The sequence below is a fragment of the Mandrillus leucophaeus genome, unplaced genomic scaffold, assembly GCF_000951045.1.
Source record: "Mandrillus leucophaeus isolate KB7577 unplaced genomic scaffold, Mleu.le_1.0 Scaffold535, whole genome shotgun sequence".
NCBI lineage: Eukaryota > Metazoa > Chordata > Mammalia > Primates > Cercopithecidae > Mandrillus > Mandrillus leucophaeus.
In genome coordinates this window covers 705,078-711,667 of record NW_012105753.1, presented here as the reverse complement: position 1 = coordinate 711,667, position 6,590 = coordinate 705,078, and the positions used below count along the sequence as shown (strand labels likewise).

General features: G+C 40.5%; 1 protein-coding gene across 1 annotated transcript in view; it reads left to right on the top strand.

Moving 5' to 3' along the window:
• Nucleotides 1-6,590, top strand: part of ANK2 (ankyrin 2, neuronal) — a 602,309-nt gene that overhangs the window by 134,340 nt on the left and 461,379 nt on the right. The gene's annotated exons all lie outside the window — the stretch shown is intronic.

The window sequence follows — 6,590 nt, the reverse complement described above, 5'->3', positions numbered from 1 at the left end:
TCGTGATCCACCCGCCTCGGCCTCCCAAAGTGCTGGGATTACAGGCTTGAGCCACCGCGCCCGGCCGTTGAAATTTTTAATTCATACAATCAAAATGTGTAAGTATACTATAAACATTTGGGGCCTACCTGAATGGAATGAGCTTGGAAGAACTTTGGGAGATTGTATAGAAGAGTTAGCTGTTACAGAATTATAAGTAGTTTAATTAAAGTTGTAGAGCATGAAATGAGTTTTTTTTCCTGGGTTTCTCTGGTAATCAATCCATTCTTCCACAGTTGAATGGAACTATGGTCAGCAAAGGGAGAAAGCTTAAGTAGTCATGAAAAGAAAATTTGGTGATACTTTTCTTTTAATAGAATGTTTATAAGTAAAGTCAGGCATTAATAGTTTGTGTTCTAGACCTCTATACAAAAATTTCAGAAATAACTTGCTTGAATCATTTATGTTTTAGCCAACAGTGTGACCCATCTCAGGCTAAAGTGGGGGGAACCTCTATCAGAGTCATTTTAAAAGTTCAGGGACTTGGATTCTGTGCCTGGAGAATCTGATTCAATAGGTTTACAGTAGTGTCAGGGAGACTGTATTTAAACAAAACAAAGCAAAACAAAACAGAACAGAAAGCCACCTCCAGTCATTTTGGTGTGCAGTCTAAATTTAGAATGACTGGGAGAATACAAAGAAGTAAGTTATCAGGCAGATCTTCATGTTGTTCATTCTCTGAAGAGCAACTCAGAGTCTACTCTTTAAAATTGGTAAAATATTTCTTTTTCTAATAAAAAAGATCTTTTCTTGTCATGAACTGTCCTCCTACATGTTGATAGTTTTTATGTCTATTGTCTGAGGTTCTACCATGCCAGGAATATGAGGGCAAAGAACAGGTCAGTGATTGATTCAATTATGTCGGCATGAAATATCAAAGATCTGAAATGGGCAGAAGAAATCACTGGATGTCTGTTCACTGGAGTGCTAGGTGTTGTCCAACAGACCTCCAGGAATTATCTGATTCTATAAGTGTTTGCATATTTGATTCTGTTTCTAGGCTGTTTTATAACTTGTAGAGGTAGATGTTAATTTGTAGAAAACTGATAAGGCAAATGAATCTTTTCCATGGAAATGCTAATACACTTTGTCAAGCAGAAATAGAATTAATTTCTGTCCTAGAGAAAAGTAATCCCAAACATTATATTTTATTGCCATGTAAGATACTAACCAGCTTTACATTTACTAGCAAAACCATTTCAGTATTTAGCATATATGTGGCTGTCCATATTGTGTTAGTCCATTCTCACGCTGCTCTAAGGAGATACCTGAGACTGGGTAATTCATTAAGGAAAGAGGTTTAATTGACTCACAGTTCCACAGGACTGGGGAGGCCTCAGGAAACTTACAATCATGGCCAAAGGGGAAGTAGACACATGGCAGCAGGAAGGACAATGAGAACTGAGTGAAGGGGAAGCCCTTTATAAAACCATCCACTCTGGTGAGAAATTACTCACTATTACGAGAATAGCATAGGCAGGGGGAGGGAACCACTCCCATGATTCAAATATCTCCACCTGGTCCCACCTTTGGCATGTGGGGATTCAAGGTGAGATTTGGGTGGGGACACAGCCAAACCATATCATATGTACATGTATCAGATTCACCTTTGAACCAGTTTTAACATCTTACTGATCCTCTTATTAATTAATTAGCTACATAAAATCCTTTAAATCATCTTAATTGGTATGATAGCTATGATTTTGCCATTTTGAAAATGGTGCTTTAGCAACTATAAATCCTTAAGTGACTCAGATTTGACTTTGGAATGGATTTTCCAGCAGGGATATTTCTATATCTGTTGCTCTTTCAAGTAGTGGCTGTTTTCTTACTCATCACTACATGTCACTGGATCAGGAGATATGATATATATTCCCTTTGCTCATTGTTGCTGCTTTCAGAAGTTGAGATGATACATTCACAAGTCTTTCTCTGATATCACAACACTAAAAAACAGAAAAAATGTGTACATCATCTGCCCTTGTTTTTTCTGAAAAATCTATTTTTTCAGATTTGTCAAAAAAAATCAAGTATCTTGTAACCACTGGTTACATCATAGTCATTCTCATGTCTTTTACTAAACTATAGTCATAAACTCCACTGCATTCACTGGAGGAACATTCCTTGCTATCATGGCAACAGGCAAAACATGTCAAAGTGATATGTAACTTGTACATATTTCTCTGACCTATTGTATGGAGATGTGACTTTGTTCCTGAAACAATTCAAAGATACTCTCTTTTATTCTCTAGACCAATAAACTTTCTCATACTAAATAACCAGAACAAGAAAAAGCTGTCTCTAGATACTACTTTCCGTACTTAATGAAGAAAACCCTCGCTGTGCCATTAGCCTGTATAATTTATAAGCGCTTTCTGATTTTCTAACAGTCCAGTAGGTTCATTCTATTTAAAAAAATGAAAAAGAAGTACACTTTTGGAAATGTCATAAAAAGAAACATTTACCAAAGAGTAAAATCATCTGTGATAACCTATTTATTAAATTTTAGAATTATGATTGTAAGTACATTTAAAAATAATACAAATACAGAGAAAATACTACTACACTGGACTTCACATTAAAATGATTGCTTTATTTTTTTGAACTCGCTTTTGAAGTAATTATACTTGCCAGAAGAAGTGTCTTTCATTTTTCTAAGCTGATAGAGTTAGAAAATGTCTTAAATAGAAAAATAGTATGGTACTATAAAAATAGTATAGTACTATAAAAAACAGCATGGTACTGTGGAATGTAGTTATGTAGTATGGTACTTTGAGACATTTCCATTGTCAACCATAAAAATACACATTTTTCTTAAAAGATCTAAGGTAGAATTTTTTGGCAATCGTAATTGTTACTGGCTGAACTGTGTCTTATCTGAATTTCATATGTGGAAGTCCTAACCCTCAGTACCTTAGAATGTGGCTGTACTTGGTTTAGGGTCTGTAAAGGGGGTGATTAATTTAAAATGAAATCATGAGTGTGGGTCCTAATCCAAGACGATTGGTGTCCTTCTAAGAAGAAGAAGTTGAGACTCAGACACTCACAGGACAAAGACACACACATGTTTGTAAGAAAGACCACCTGAGGATATAGGGAAGACACAGTCATCTGCAAGCCAAAGAGAGAGGCTTCAGAAGAAACCAATCCTACTTGACACTTCAGTCTTGAACTTTTAGCCCCCAGAATTGTGAGACTGTGAGAAAATACATTTCTGTTGTTTAACCCACTCATGCCATCTTTAGTTTTTTTTTTTTTTAAGACAGAGTCTCGCTCTGTCGCCTAGGCTGGAGTATAGTGGTATGATCTCAGCTCACTGAAACCTCCGCCTCCCGGGTTCAAGTGATTCTCCTGCCTCAGCCTCCCGAGTAGCTGGGACTACAGGCATGCTCCACCACGCCGGGCTAATTTTTGTATTTTTAGTAGATACAGGGCTTCACCATGTTAGCCAGGCTGGTCTCGAACTCCCAACCTCAGTTGATCTGCCTACCTCAGCCTCCCAAAGTGCTGGGATTACAGGCGTGAGCCACCGTGCCCAGCCTCCGTCTTCAGTTTTTTAAATTGAGTTCAGGGTAGAATATGACAACCAACACTCAGATTAGTCTGTAAATAGGTAAATTTGTACTTACCAGTTAAAATTTATTTGACTCCTTTCTTTGGTCAAAGTCAACTTCTGCTTTTAGGAAGTCCATGATTTACAATACTATACTTCTCTTATTAGCTTGAAAATGATTGACATCTTATTTATTCATTAGGTAAATATCTGTTCTAAAAAGGAATTGCAATGAGAAAGGCAAATTGCCTTCAGGATTATGAACAAGTGAAGAAATGAAAAGAGTTTTATGGCAGGGAAGCTCCTGAACTTGTTGGCTTGTTGTGACCCATCTTCATCCATTTTGAGGATTCATTGTGTTACTGTGTTCATGGGCAGCACTGCATTAATCTTTCTTTTGTGCTTCTGTCATGGCCAACACAGGCACTAGCCAGCTGGCCAGGCTTAGTTTTTCCTAAGAAATCTTCTATTTCTTGACCTCAGATGCCTCAGATGACTGGTCTCTAGGTGAATTCAGAGATAAATGAGGTCCAGATTAGAATGAGGGATTGTTCTTGCATCCAGATTCAGTCGCCTCCATGGTTGTTCTCACTCTCACAATCTGCACTGAAGATCCAGCCTTAGTTCTCTCTCTCTGAGGACCACAATCCTAATGACGCCCCTCTCTGCATGAGGACAGGCGTGGTGACTTGTTCTCTCTTCTTCCTAGAAAGTGGTAGCCTATACAGATGTTGAAAGAAAAATTATCCTATGCCCAGGTTACGAGGAGTAGACATTGCCCAGTTAGGAGACTGTGATAGGATCTCTGATTCATAAAGTATAGTCTTTGAGTGATTGTCTTGTCACTTGTGAAATAATGAACTTTTTGCTTCCAATTTCACATAATGGAGTTGGTGAATAGGGTGTGCTGAAAGGGTAGAGGAATGGAAGGAGGAAGATCTGATCAGAAATGAAAGCTCCCTTTTTTACAGCCATTTTCCTGCTCATTGAATATGTTTAGGCTGTGTCTGGTGGCTCACGTCTGTAATCCCAGCACTTTTTGGGGGCTGAGGTGGGCAGACTGTGTGAGCCAAGGAGTTTCAGACTAGCCTGGGCAACATGGTGAGACCCTGTCTCTACAAAAAATACAAAAATTAGCCAGGTTTGGTGTGCACACCTGTAGTCCCAGCTACTTGGGAGGCTGAGGTGGGAGAATCACCTGAGCCCGAGGAGGTCAACGCTATGGTGAGCTGAGATCATGCCACTGCACTCCAGCCTGGGCGACAGAGCCAGACACTGTCTCAAAGAAAAGAAAAGAACATGTTCAAGTGTTGTTGAGGAGTGCTACCTGTACCCAGGCAGGGGAGTTGTAGTATGAGGGACACACAGGGAAGGCTGGATTTGACTTTGTAAATGGTTAAAAAAAAAAAAATGTAAGAATAAGACTTAAAGTGATGGTGCCAGGTGTGGTGGCTCACGCCTGTAATCCCAGGATTTTGGGAGGCTGAGGTGGGCAGATCACGAGGTCAGGAGATCGAGGCCATCCTTGCCAACATGGTGAAACCCCGTCTCTACTAAAAATGCAAAAAATTAGCCAGGTGTGGTGGTGCACGCCTGTAATCCCAGTTACTCAGGAGGCTGAGGCAGGAGAATCTCTTGAACCCAGGAGGTAGAGGTTGCAGTGAGCCAAGATCACGCCATTGCACTCCAGCCTGGGTGACAGACGAAGACTCCATCTCGAGAAAAAAAAAAAAAAGACTAAAGTGAGGAAAGGACAACAGACAAATAATAAGCGGAGCCTCAAGACATTTATATATAGAAAATGTCTCAGAGGAGAAAACAAATTAGCTAGGCACTGAGAAGAACTACCAGAATTTGGTCAGAACACAAGGTCACAGAGGCCTCAAGGTATCAGAGTTGTAGATAGGCAGGAAGTCTGATGATTTCTAACAGTTCCTTCAGTCCTTTCCTTGTAGTGATGATAAGAGCTTTTAAACCCAGAGTTGGCTCTGCACATGGCTAGGGAGAAAGGCTGGGTGCAGATGATCAGAGGGAGTTTTTGGGGAAGTGGTTGAGCAGAGCAGGGCCATGGAGAATGGAGTCTTAGTGGTTGAAAATAAGAGACACCCTGCAAAACTGAGGTCTTCTCCTCAATCCCATTTTATTGTAGACTCAAAGCGTAAATCTGTGATTTTCGAGAAGCTGTAGGTTTGCTGTAAACTCATGACAAGCTTGATTGGATTCTATTTATTTTATGTACATTTCAAAGATTTCTTTCTTTCCTTTTTTTTTTTTTGGTGGGGGGGCAGAGTCTCACTTTCACCCAGACTGGAGTGCAGTGGTGTAATCTCGGCTCACTGCAACCTCCGCCTCCTGGATTCAAGCGATTTTTGGGCCTCATCCTCCCAAGTAACTGGAATTCCAGCCATGTGCCACCATGCCTGGCTAATGATTTTGTATTTTTAGTTGAGACAGGGTTTTACCATGTTGGCCAGGCTGGCGTTTCAAAGATTTTGACCCTGATAAGTTCCATAAAGGCTCCTGCCCACTTGAAGTAACTGTAGGTTGGTCTTGATGCTTGGAGAATCATGTGATAACTCCTTCAGACAGTATCCTATGCTGATTTATAACCCCAATCCAGGTGTCTCTAACTATCTTAATAGGAATTGCACATTTTAAACAGGCAGAGCTAATTTTTGCTTATAATTGGAAGCTGACATGAAATAAAACAATAAATCTTATGACTCTAAAATATTGAGAATTGTTGTTTAATAGAACATAGGTACTGGGCCGGGCGCGGTGGCTCACGCCTGTAATCCCAGCACTTTAGGAGGACGAGGCTGGCGGATCACAAGTTCAGGAGATCGAAACCACGGTGAAACCCCGTCTCTACTAAAAATACAAAAAGTTAGCCTGCCGCGGTGGCGGGCGCCTGTAGTCCCAGCTACTCAGGAGGCTGAGGCAGGAGAATGGCGTGAACCCGGGAGGCGGAGCTTGCAGTGAGTCGAGATTGCGCCAC